The sequence below is a fragment of the Capra hircus genome, chromosome 25, assembly GCF_001704415.2.
Source record: "Capra hircus breed San Clemente chromosome 25, ASM170441v1, whole genome shotgun sequence".
In the NCBI taxonomy this organism is placed as follows: domain Eukaryota; kingdom Metazoa; phylum Chordata; class Mammalia; order Artiodactyla; family Bovidae; genus Capra; species Capra hircus.
In genome coordinates, this window is record NC_030832.1 from 36,964,927 (window position 1) to 36,978,271 (window position 13,345).

At 51.3% G+C, this 13,345-nt stretch overlaps 1 pseudogene; it reads right to left on the reverse strand.

Annotated features, from left to right (window-relative positions):
• On the reverse strand, positions 5,060–6,035 carry LOC102182751 (annotated as a pseudogene).

Below are 13,345 nucleotides of genomic sequence, written 5' to 3' on the forward strand. Positions count from 1 at the left end.
CGGGCGGAGGGCTAAGCTGGATGTCCACCTGCGCCTCGGGACCAGCGGCGGGAGGAGTCCGCGGCGATGTGACACGAGGTTGAGGCGCGGGAGGCCACGCGAGCTAGGGGAGGCCGTGGAGCCGCAAGTCCCTTCTCCCTCCTTAGCTTGCCCTCTTGCCCGGCCACGCGAGGGCGCAGAGGTGGCTCCCCAAGTTAAAGCAGCGTATTTTGCAAGGCGACAAAATTCAGGGATGCTTTCTTGGTGGCCCAGACGGTAAAGAATTCGCCTGCAATGCGGGAGACCCAGGTTCGATCCTTGGGTTGGTAAGATTCCCCTGGAGGAGGGCATGGCAACCCACTCCAGTACTCTTGCCTGGAGAATCCCATGGACAGAGGAGCCTGGTGGGCTGCACTCCATGGGGTCGCAGAGATTCGGACGCGACCGAGCCATTAAGCACAGAGTCCCCAGGCCTTGGAGATCGGGGAAGGAGCAAAGGTTGGCGACCGCGACCGAGCCTAGGGGGCCGCAGAGGCCCGAGGAGCGGGGGAGGGACGGCTGTGAGGCGGGTCTCGCTCAGCCAGAGGTTAGCTGCGAGTAGGAGGCGATGGGCGTGAGCAAAGCTGGGAGCCGGAGAGCTGTCCCAGGAACGGTCTTCGGGAAGAACCGAATTCACTAAAAACGGCAGCAAACTCCTCCTGCCCGCTCCCCATCCCCGGCAGCTCTGGCAAAGTTGGGCCCCTTGGCGGGGGACTCGGTGGCCTTTCCCAAAAGTCGGGAGCAACCCCGGGCTGCTCTGCCCTGTGTCCTGCAGTGCTGCTACCCTGAGCCTGTTAGCTGTGCACCACACCCTAACGTTTACAGCCCTGGTGATGCCACCCACCCCTTATTAAACACCCACTGTGACTATTTTTATGTCTTGTTCTAAGTAATTCTCACAAATGGCTGTTATGATGACATATTATCACTTCCATTTTTTAGAGAGGGAAACTGAGGGACAGGTCGTGTTTAAGGTCGTGTCGCTCGCTGTCATTCATTGAACGAATGAGTCTAGCGCACAGAGGACATGTTACATGCAAGTTACACACAGGTACATGTTACATAGCAGGTGTTCCATGTGTGAATGCCGTGACTTCTCCAGGAATGAGTCCTGAGTTTAGCCTGAAGCCAGGCAGGGACTCAAAACACTAATACAGAGTGGCTCAGTTCTGGGGCTCTCATCACATCTCCATCACGTGCCAGGAACTGTTCTGGGGTGGAGCAAGCCATGGTGGGTCTGGGTCCCAGGAAGCCTGGAGCCACCCCATCCCCCCACCACCAAATCCTAGAAATGAGCTCCTCCTCCTGTTGGGGATCTAAGGTTTCAGGGATGGGCGGGGAGGATGAAGGACAGTTGCCCCTGAGGATCACTGGTAAATAACCTTGCAAGTACCTACAGGCCCGGGAGCCAACGGGCTTGTGGCTCTCGGAAGGAATGCTGCTCCCATTCTTCTGTCTTTAGAATGTGAGGGGAGGGAAGGAAGAAGATGAGTTCAGCCAGCAGCCAAGGGAGGGGCTGGCACCTCCCACGGTCTCTCCCTCTCCAGACTTGATGGAGTCCTGTCTGGGCTTGGCCAAGCGGAGAAAGGAGACTTATGGGAGAGAAGGGGGTGGGATGGAGGGGGAAAGTCCATGGAACTGACTTTTCCTCGATGTCTCAGTGCACCCAGGCGACCTCCTTCCTCCCCACCCCAAGTAATCCAGTCCAGAACCATGGAGAAGGCCTATGTTGGGATGTGAGAAAGAAGTCCTCAACTCCAGGGAAGGCATACAGGATCTCCTGGGGTAGAGATTTGTGTTGGGGGGCGGGGGGGTGGGATTCTTACCCACTCAGCCCTTTCCTGTAGAGAACAGTGGGTAGCAGTGTGACCCCTGGAGAAATCTATCTCTTGGTGAGAGTCTTGAGCAAAAATCTCACCTTGGTCAAAGAAAAGAAAGAAAGAAGAAAAAGAGACTTCCCTGTAGTCCAGTGGTTAAGACTCAGAGGTTCTATTGCAAGGGGTGTGGGTTCAGTCCCTGGTTGGGGAGCGAAGATCCTGCATGCTGTGTGGCATGGCCAAAAAAAGAAAAATCCCACCTTGGACACCTTGCCTTCCTGTCCCCATCAGACCCCAGGCATTTCACCTTCCCCCAGGCTGCTAGACTCCATGAGGCAGAAGTGGTAGGGCTATGGATGGCCCCAGTGGGGACCAAGGGTCTTTATTTTGAAAACCCTATGAGATTGATTCGATGGCATCATTGACTCAATGGACATGAGTTTGAGCAAATTCTGGGAGACAGTGAAGGGCAGGGTAGCCTGGCGTGCTGCAGTCCATGGGGTCACAAAGAGTCAGCCATGACTGAGTGACTGAACTACAACTCATCCTATTAGAGAGGGGGCGCCCTGGAAGTGTGGGGAGCAAAGGAGAGTGCTGGTCCCAGATGCTCCAGCTCTGTTCCCACTTCTGCCCCATCTCCCCTCCTCCCTTCATCCTCAGACTTCCTGAAAATGTTGATCTTTTCTTCCCTGGGATCCCCTATAATCTACTCATTACACAGCAAAACATGTCACTCCCCTACATAAATTCTCCAATGGCTTCCCATCACCCTTGGGAAGAAGCCCAAACTGTCCCCTTTGTTTACATTGCCCTTCTCTCAGATCCTGGCTTGGTGGGCTCCTTACACCAAGCCAGGATCTGAGAGAAGGGCATTGTAAACACTCAATACAAATGTGGCTACAACTTCGTGGACTCTCTCTGACCACACCCAATCTAGAAATCAGGAGAGAGCCACTGTCAAGGTCATCCTGTCTCACCATGATTTAGTTTTTCACAGTACTTATCAGTATCTGAAATTATTGTCTTGCTTTGTTTCCCCGTGTACTAGGGTGGCAGCAGTGGAAGTGGTTTACACGAACACTTCCTGGACGTGCAACCTTGATTAACTTCTCTGAGCCTCGCTTTCCTCATTTGTGAAGTGGGCATGGCAGTGGTGCTGGTGTCACAGGTCTGTCACGAGGGTCAGGGAGATGACTGGCACACCATAAGGGCTCAATAAATGTTACCTGCTATTATGATGCTATTGGCTACGATCTACAGCTTATGATTACTATCTCCGTGGCCTAAAACAGGGCTGGGTGAACCGGAAAGTAAACCTTCACCTAGAGTGAGGGAAGCACTTTCCAAACAGCCCTCTGGTGGAGGGAACACCACTTTCGGAAGTGACAAAGAATGCCCTGGGCAGTGAGTAGCAGGAAGAGCACTTGAGCGAGAGTCAAGAGACATTGGTCCTTGGACCTCCCTGAGGGTCCAGCAGTTAAGACATCATACTCAACGCAGTGGGCCCAGTTCTATTCCTGGTCAGGGAACTAGATCCTGCATGCCCCAGCTAAGAGCCCCCATGCCCCAGTGAAGAACCTGCCTTCCGCAGCTAAGACCTTTGTTGTTCAGTTGCTCAGTTGCGTCTGACTCTTTGGGACCCCATGGACTGCAGCATGCCAGGCTACCCTGCCCTTCACTGTCTCCCAGAGTTTGCTCAGACTCATGTCCATTGAGTTGATGATGCCATCCAACCATCTCATCCCCTGTTGCCCCATTCTCCTCCTGCCCTAAGACCTGGTGCAGCCAAATAAATTAATTTAGAAAAAAAGAGAGAGACCTTGGTCCTGGTCTCAATATTGCTGCCACTTTGCTACAAGACTATTGAGTCCATCTGCTTCCTTGGGCCTCAGGCTCTTGAAATAGAATGATGGGTTGAATTGACTCATTGCTCAGCTCCCTGCCAGCTTCCAGGGGGTCCAGTCAAGTCCTGTGCTCCCTTTATCCACTGCAGACTCTTCAGAGTTGGCGACATGTGGTGCCTTCAACTCCCCCAGCTCTGCTTCCTAACAGTTCAAAGTTCAACGGGGAGAGTTGACTTGGGTAAAAGATTCTCGGTTTAAGCCTTTGAACCCAGAGACAGAGCCTCAGCCCTGGACCTCAGATCTTCTTTCTACCCCTGTCCTTCCCTCCCCTTCAGCCTCGTTCATCTATTTATTTGAGCCCCAAGGCAGGGAGGAGAGCCAGCCCTGCCTGAGCCACACCATGGGCTGGGAGCAGGCATGAAGGCCTTGGCCTGAGACGGGCAGGCAGGGTGTGTGTGCAGCTGTTTAAGTGCACACGAGCAGGTGCCCCTGCATGCTGCGAGTCTCTGTAGTTACATTTTAACTTGTTCTTGTTTTCTTCTCATGAGCGACAGGACTTCGATTCACTAGAGGAGAAGGTACTAGGATGGCGGGGCTGGCATTCTCTCCCCGAGGGAAGAAGTCACCTGCCAAATGAGGTGTTAGTCTCTAGGACTGCTGTGGGGCTAGCTTCCTTGGTCTGCCTGCCCCCTGCTCCCCAACTATGCCCGTGATCCACCAGGACTTGGGGGGGAGGGGGATGGGAGGGGTCACCTCTGGGACCCAGAGGGCTGGAGCTTTTGCATGGGGCCAGGAGGGTGGCAGGCCTGGGAGCAGGTGTTTCTGGCGATGGCTTCATGCTGAGCCAATTTGCCACTGCTGTCCACTCCTTCCTGGAGCTGCCTTTCTGCTTACTGGGTCAGTCCGGGGGCTGGGTAGGCGGCTGGGAAGATCTCCAAGTTGGGGGCTCTCCCTTCCTGTCTCCATCTTCTTTGTTTCGGAAGCTGAGCCCCCCCACCCCACACCTGTCTCACCTGGGATGCTGTGTCTGTCTCCCCGTTAAAGCTCAGGCTTGGCCTTCTGCCCGTCTCCCTTTCCCTCAGTGCCTCCTGGAACAGGTGGCTGTAAAGGGGAAGGTTTTGGAAGGCGGGGCTTGGTCTTGAGGGAGGAGTCTGTGCCTTCTGTAATGAGATGTGGCCTGAGCTGGGCAAGGTTGGTTCCCTGGGTGCAGGGAGGTCTGCACCTCTCTTCTCTGATTTTTCTCCTCTAAGTTGAAGACCCATTCACTTTTCCTTTACTGTTTTTTTTTTTTTTTTTTTTAGATATTTGAAATACAACTTTATTCTGATTCTAAACGAACAGGAAGGGAATGACAGTAACAAACAAGATTCCACCTCTCAATATTGTCATGTGACTATAGCAGTCTTATATTTGAAACTCAAGGAGGAAACAACTGTGTTCCAAAACACCTCAATATGCAGGTCCAAAAAATGAAGGTATTTTTTTTTTAAACTGCCACATTCACTCCAAAGCCCATCCATCTCCTTCAGCATCCAAAGATTAAGCACATGTTCTGCTTAGCTATATAATAAAGTGGCGAACAGGCTGCACCACTGACATCACAGGGCAGTTGCCTATAAAACTAGACTTCTGACGCTGGGCCCCAGCTTCACTTTCTCACAGGTCATCATCTTCATCCGGGAGAGTAGTTGTCTGAGCAACCTCTAAATAGTGCTTGTACTGTGCTGCCAAGGCTGGGTCCATGCCCACCTCTGGCGGGGCAAAAGCAGGCATGGCGGCAGACTCCAAGTTAGGGTCTCCAATCAGTTTTCTAGCAAGCCAGAGGAAGGGCTTTTCAAAGTTGTAGCTACTTTTGGCAGAAATGTCATAGTACTGAAAATTCTTCTTTCGGTGGAAGACATTTGACTTTGCCTTAAACTTTCTGTCCTTGATATCCACTTTGTTGCCACACAACACAACTGGGATGTTCTCACACGCTCGTACCAGATCTCTATCCCAGTTAGGCACAGTCTTGTTTGTAAGTAACTCTTGATGTTACGTCAAACATCATAATGGCACACTGAGCTTGTATATAATAACCATCTCTCAGTCCACCAAATTTCTCCTGACCAGCTGTATCCCACACATTGAACTTAATAGGTCCTCTGTTGGTAGGGAACACAAGAGGATGGACCTCAACACCCAAGGTAGCTACATACTTCTTCTCAAATTCACCAGTCAGATGACGCTTCACGAATGTAGTTTTTCCAGTACCACCATCACCAACCAAACCAAGTTTGAACTGAACTTGGGGTTCTCCTTGGGCAGCCATCGCGATGTTACTTCCAGAAGCGTCTCCATGCCCATCTGACTGACTCCTTGACTGTTCATACGCACTGACAATTCTTCCACTGGGTTGTGGATCTTTGCTAGAGACCTACAGAGTTTGAGTTTGTATTCTGGAACCAGAGTGCTGGGTTTTGAATTCTGGCTCTGCGCTTACTAGCTCTATGGCCTTGGGCAAGCTGCTTAACCTGTCTGTGCCTTGGTTGCCTCACCTATAAAACTAAGATGATGTGGGAAGAATTGTTTTTTTAGAACGAGAATTTTAAAAATGTTTATTTCTTTATTTGGCTGTGCTGGGTCTTAGTTGCAGCCTGTGGGATCTTTTAGTTTTCTTCTGATCTGTATGCCTTTTATTTCCTTATCTTGCCATTTTACGCTAAGACTTTCAGTATAACATTGAATCAGTGTGGTGAGAACAGACATCTTGCCTTTTCCTTTCATAGGGGCCAGGTGCTCAATTTTTCATCATTAAATGTTCAGTTCAGTTCAGTCGCTGTCGTGTCTGACCCTTTGCAACCCCCTGAATTGCAGCATGCCAGGCCTCCCTGTCCATCACCAACTCCCGGAGTTCACCCAGACTCACGTCCATCGAGTCCATGATGCCTTCCAGCCATCTCATCCTCTGTCATCCCCTTCTCCTCCTGCCCCCAATCCCTCCCAGCATAAGAGTCTTTCCCAATGAGTCAACTCTTCGCATCAGGTGGCCAAAGTACTGGAGTTTTAGCTTTAGCATCATTCCTTCCAAAGAACACCCAGTACTGATCTCCTTTAGAAGGGACTGGTTGGATCTCCTTGCAGTCCAAGGGACTCTCAAGAGTCTTCTCCAATACCACAGTTCAAAAGCATCAATTCTTCAGCGCTCAGCTTTCTTCACAGTCCAACTCTCAACATCCATACATGACTACTGGAAAAACCATAGCCTTGACTAGACAGACCTTTGTTGGCAAAACAATGTCTCTGCTTTTTAATATGCTGTCTAGGTTGTTTATAACTTTCCTTCCAAGGAGTAAGTGTCTTTTAATTTCATGGCTGCAATCACCATCTGCAGTTAGCTATAGCTTTTTTGCAGATGCCTTTGATCAGCTTGAAGGAGTTGATTTTTACTCCTAGGTGGCTGGAAGTTTTGTCATGGTAGATGTTTTGTCAAGGTTTTTCTGCATCTATTTATATCATTAAGTGATTTTCTTTCTTCAGTCTTTTAGTGTGGCAAATTAATTGATTTTTGAACCACTCGTGCTTTCACGGAATAAACCCCACTTGATTGAGGGGCACTGTGATTATTGCTGGATTTGACTTGCTAATATTTTGTTGAGGATTTTTTAATAAGTAGTGGTCTGGTCCTAATTCTTTTTAAATAATTTTATTTGTTTATTTTTGGCTGTGATGGGTCTTTGTTGCTGAGGGAACTGTTCTCTAGTTGCGCACAGCAGGGGCTACTCTCTAGCTGCGGAGGGCTGGCTTCTCATTGTGGTGGCTTTTCTTGTTACAGAGCAGGGGCTCTAGGGTATGCGGGCTTCAGTAATTGGGGTGTGCATGCGTGCTAAGTCGTTTCAGTTGTGTCTGACTCTGTGTGAGCCTATGGACTGCAACCTGCCAGACTCTTCTGTCCATGGCATTCTCCAGGCAAGAATCCTGGACTGGGTTGCCATTCCCTTCTCCAGGAGATCTTCCTGACCCAGGGATTTAATCTGTGTCTCTTATGTCTTCTGCATGGGTAGGCGGGTTCTATACCGCTTAGCCACCAGGAAAGCCATAGTTAGGCCACATGGGCTTATTAGTTGTGGCTTGCAGGCTCCAGAGCACAGGCTTGGGATCTTTTTTTTTTTAGTTGCAGCATGCCAACTCTTAGTTGTGGAAAGCAGGATCTAGCACCCTGACTAGGAATCAAACCTGGGCCCCCTGCCTTGGGAGTGCAGTCTTAGCCACTGGACCACCAGGGAAATCCCTAATGTGAGAATTTAATGAATTAATGCATCAAAAATAAAACAGAACAGTACTTACTACATATTATATGTTGTATACATGTTTGGTTTTATTATTATTTATCTGGAAACTATGTGAGGGACATCAGCCCTTTATGATATGAGTTGCAAATATTTTAACACAGTCCTCCATTTTTGTTTTTACTATTTATTTTGAAATAATCTGGACTGATATGCAATCGTCAAAAATAATGGAACTCTCGTATACCCTTCATCCAGTTCCCCCCAGTGGTAGCATCTTGCGCGACTATAGTACAATATCACCACCAGGAAACTGACATTAATGCAATCCGCTGACTTTTTTTTCAGGTCCCATCTTTTTAAGAATTTTTCACAGTTTGTTGTGATCCACACAGTCAAAGGCTTTAGTGTAGTCAACGAAATCAGAAGTATATGTTTTTCTGGAATTTCCTTGCTTTCTTTAGGATCTCTGTGATCTATGCCATCTCCTGCAATATATATACATACATATATATCTGTAATACTTTGTATGTAATATATATATATATGTGTACTTTGTTGGAGATGTCATTTGCAAATATAATCTCCCAGTCTGTAGCTGTCATTTCATGGTCAACACTTGTTATTTCTTGCTTTTTGATTATAGCCATTCCAACAGGGGTGAGGTTATTTTTTTTTTTTAACGATGCAGATATATATATATTTTTAAGTTTATGGGGTTAGATAGAGATTTTAGTGTAACTCGGAGCATATCATCACTCCATTTAAGATCTTCTCAAGGGATCCTGTAGCATTTAGGATGAAATCCAAACTTCAGTGTCTGGCCAAGGAGCCTGCCCTCCTGCCTGGCCTTAACTCTCCAGGTGTCCCTTGCGGTCACTTGGTCACTTCCACTGTGCTTGGCTAGCCTCAGTTCATTTCCTCTTGCAAATGCTGACTGTTCTGCTTTGAAAGTGGTTCCACCACATTCTTCACTGGCTTGCTCTCATTTCTCCTTCAGATTTACTGTCTGCTTCAGAGAGCGGTGCCTTTCCTGAATCCCCACCCCCGTCCCCTGGGCTTTGTTCAGGGCCGTGTCCCAGGGCTCATCTGGGTGCCGGGGCAGTAGTGTTTGGGGGAGGGAAGGATGACTCAGGCGGGAAGGACATCCCCACTGCGTCCTAGCCTGCCCACCCAGTGAGTTCAGACTCCCTCCCTCCCAGGTCCTGTCTCTGGCTCCCCAGCTGTACTCCCTTTCCAGGCTGTGCTCCCCTCCCCAAGGGAATGGTTACGACCCAGGAGCCAGTGAGGAGAAGCAGAAAGCTGGGGGCTGCGAGGAAGAGACAGAGGAGAATGTGCAGTGTCCTGAGCGAGCTGCTGACCCCCAATCTCTGGCCCACTCCATAGAAGTGGAGGTTAGGGGGTGACAAGGGAGAAACCCAGGTCTGATGTAGACGGGAGTAGGAGGTCTGGAAGGGACTCCTCATCGCAAACAGCCCACCTAGATTTGTTATTTTCTTCACCACCCGGCCCTTCACCTGAGGCCCCACTGAGATGTGGTGCTCACCTCTCTACCCCATCCGCAGCTGTGACTTGACCTGTGTGTCCTTGCCAAGGACAGGCTTCCTCAGGGGCTTGCCCGGGCAAAATCTTCAGGCAGCACTGACCAGGTGCCCTGGCGCCTGTGTGGCACCACCTCTCCTTTCTCCTCTGCGGACCCAGTGGCCCTGCCTCTCTCCGGCCCTTCCTGCAGCACCCAAATGCCCTTTCTTCTCCTAGTTCCTGAGGGTCATCCAGGAGACCCTGGAGCCAATCAGAGAGAAGTCAGGGGAACTTCCACTCCAAAGTGAGGGACAGTGAAGGAAGGAGGGGTCAGGTGAAAGTAAAAGGCGCTCAGTCATGTCTGACTCTTTTCGACCCCATGGACTATAGCCCGCCAGGCTCCTCTGTCCATGAATTTCTCAGGCAAGAATACTGGAGTGGGTTGCCATTCCCTTCTCCAGGAAATTTTCCCAACTGAGGGATCAAACCCATGTCTCCTGCATTGCAGGCGGATTCTTTACCGTCTGAGGTCAGGACCACATGAGGAACAGGCTTCTCTAGTCTCTCTTTATGAACTCTCTGGGCAGAAAAGCTGGTACCCAGCAGAGTACTGGTCCCCAGAAAAGCCAGTACCCTGAACTCAGGCTTCAAAATGCCTGGTTGAGGTTTAGAGACAGAACAAGCCCTTGGGAAGGGATAACTAGCAGTGCACAGGAGGCTTGGCCAGTTGAGCCTTTGGATTCAGAAAGACCTGGTTCTGAACCTACCCTTCCTGTCTATGTGACCTTGAGCAACTGAGTTAACTTGTCTGAATCTCACTTTCCTTATCCTGAGAATATGGTAAACATTTATTTCACACAGCTGCATGAATGTGAAGTGCCTTCCACAGGAGCTTGGTACCCAGTGAATCAACAACAGGTGGAAACTCTTCTCCAGAATGTATCATTAAAGAAGTGGTACTCGAGTGTGGTCCTAGACCAGCAACCTCAGCATCCCCAGGGAAAGGTAGAAATGCAAACTCTCAGACCCCACACTTCAGACCTCTGGAAATCAAAAACCCTGAGGGTGCGGCTCAGCAACCTGTTTTAACAAGCCTGCTGAAGTTTGAGAACTCCTGCTATTTGAATACGAATGTCAACATTCAGATTCTGAAGCCTAGGAGACTTCAGAACCACCAGAAAGCTTGTTAAAAGTTCAGATTCCTGGCCTCAAAGCCAAGGGTTAAGGTGGGGCCTGGGAATCTATATTTTAACTTGAGATGAGTTTGATGAGGGACCTTGCACCAGAGGCTGCCCTGGGGGAAGATCACGGAAAGCGTTTCGGGTCATAGCCGGCTCCAGCCTGCGGAGCTGAGGGCTCCCCACGGGTAGAGAAGGGGGATTTCTAGCTGGAGAAGGGAGGAATCTGGACTTTACCCTGAAGTCACTGTGGAATGGGGAGGAGGAGTGTCCAATGAGGGAAGGTCGTGCCCTACGTGGACACCTGCCCAACTCTGACGTCACCCTGAGAGGGCGACGCTCCGTCCGAAAGGGGCGTGGCTCTGGGAGGCGGGGTCTCTCCCGCCTCCGCCCGGGGTCTGGTGGGACATGCCTCCTCGTTCTGTGGGTGTGGGTGGGAAGAGGCCTGGCCAGAGGGAACCCAGTGCTGGGTGGGGGCCTTGCGGGGGTGCCCCCACCCAGCGGGGGGCGACAGAGGGGCGGCGGGGTATCCGCGGCACACTGCACGGCCGGCCACCCCGCGGTCCTGAGCTCCAGGAGGCGCTGCGGCGCGCTGACGCCGTTATCCCCGCGGCGCCGCCATCGCCCTCTGGTCGCGCCTTCCTGGGCCTGTGGATTAAGAGTTCCCTGCCTCCTGGCAGGGATGGCGGCGGGGGTGGGGTTGCGTGGCGGTGTCCGTGAACAGGAAGGCCTACCTTCGCGAACCCCTGAGCCTGGACCGAGGGCCTGTCTGCCCCCAAGCCCAACCGCCAGTCCCGACGGCATTAGCCGATGGAGGATTATAGAGGAGCCCCCACCCTGTACCCTTAAATACTGCGGCTCACCCATGGTGACACGGGCCACTGGCGACACAGGTTTCACAGGACAGTTAATTTCTAGTTAAAACAGCTCCTCAACAAGCTAGTGAAACCATGTCCGTGGATCCGGGAACAGTCGGCCTCTCTCTCCCTCTGTCAGCTCTCCGTGTCCGGTTACTATGGCCGGTTCACCACCATTGAGGCACTTGTCGAGCGAGCTTTGTGTCGCTTTATTTAATCCTAAGGGAACGTCAACTCGCCCTAAGAGCATCCTCCCCATTTTCCAGATCAGTAAGTGATGGCTTAGAGGGGTTCAGTAGCTCCTGCAAGTTTCCAGTTAGTGACACTGGAGGGGAAGCAGGTCTGCCAGGCGGGTGCCCTTATCACAGGCCACTGCTTTCACCACCTCTCTGAGCTTCCTCCTCCATCCCTCACGGTCACCCCTTGGCACTGTGCAGGTTGTATGCTGCACAACTCCACAGTCCACCAATATATAGAACCTCCAGAGCAGTAAAGAGCTTCGAGGAAGGGGCATAATTTTCTCATTTGCACAAAACAGGCTTTGGAGCTGGCCTGCTGTCCCTGCAGCCATCTCCCCACGTTTCTTCTTCCTCTCTCTGGCACAGAACTTGTTGCTGGCAGAGGATCTGACCTCTTCCACTCCTTAAGCTCTCACTGCATCCAATTTATGCTGCTAGGGCTTTCTTTCCTGCCAAGGAGCAGCTGATCTTCAACATCCAGCATCCCCCAGACCTGCCACTTCTGAGCTGTATCAGGACACCTGCTGCTTCCTGCTGTGTCTGGTAGACCTGGCTGTTGTGGGCATGCGCTCTCTACCCTTTATCCTGAGCTGGTGCTGCTGGGAGTGAGGCTGGAGAGGGCTGGATGGGGAGGCCATCTTGGGGGAAGAGGGCAGATTCTGGAGTCCTGGGGAGAGTGGGAATCCTGGGTAAGAGAGAGGAAGGGGCTGGCTGCAAGAGATGCCAAGGAGAGGGGACTAGCCCCAGGGTGGTGGCAAAGGACTGAAATAAGGGGTGTGTGTATGATATTGGGGGATATTGTCTGAAACAGAAGCTGCTCAGAGATAAACTAGAATAGCCTTCACCATCCCCCCCCTGCCCCCCATTTTACAGATGAGACTGAAGCCCAAAGAGGAGAAAGGGGGTGTTGCTGGGCTGGGGGGTGGTGGGATTCTCTGACCTCTGGCCCCAAGCCCAGTCCTTTATGGGATGTGAGTCCTTCCTACTCCTCTCCCTGTCCCCCAGGAGCAGATTTTGGACCTGGGACTGCAGAGGTGGTCTGAGTGCTGTGGTCACAGCACACTGGTCACTGGCGTAAAAGGCCTTTTTCTTCACCAAGTTCACTTCCTGCTGGACTACCCAGTCCCTGCCTGCAGCCCCCTCTATGCCTTCAGCCAAGAACCAACCCAGCCTCAACCTTCTGTTGCCAAAGTAAACAGTGTTTCTTCAGTCTGGGGTGCCAGCAGGAAATGTACTGGGCATTGAGGGGTTTTCTCAGGTTGAAGGACTGGCATTGTGTGTGTGGGTGGGTGGGGGCATGGAATAACCTGTTGGGAGGGGGCTGGGTCCTGATTCCCAGGGCTCTCTAGCAGCTTAGGTTTTAGGAAACCTACGTGCTAAGGCCCCTGTTTCTTGAGTACCCTTCTGGGTTGCATGTCATGACACTTGTTGAGCATGATTGGTGACCAGCTAGGTGGTCATACTCAGAACCTTAAGATCTTGGGGGCCTCTGGGTGGGCATGGCTAGACACAGCCTTCCCTGTCGCCCTCTGCACACAGCACGCCTCCACAGGGCCGCCTCTCCATCTGTACTGTCTTGGCTCCTGCTTCCTTCTCCCCACAG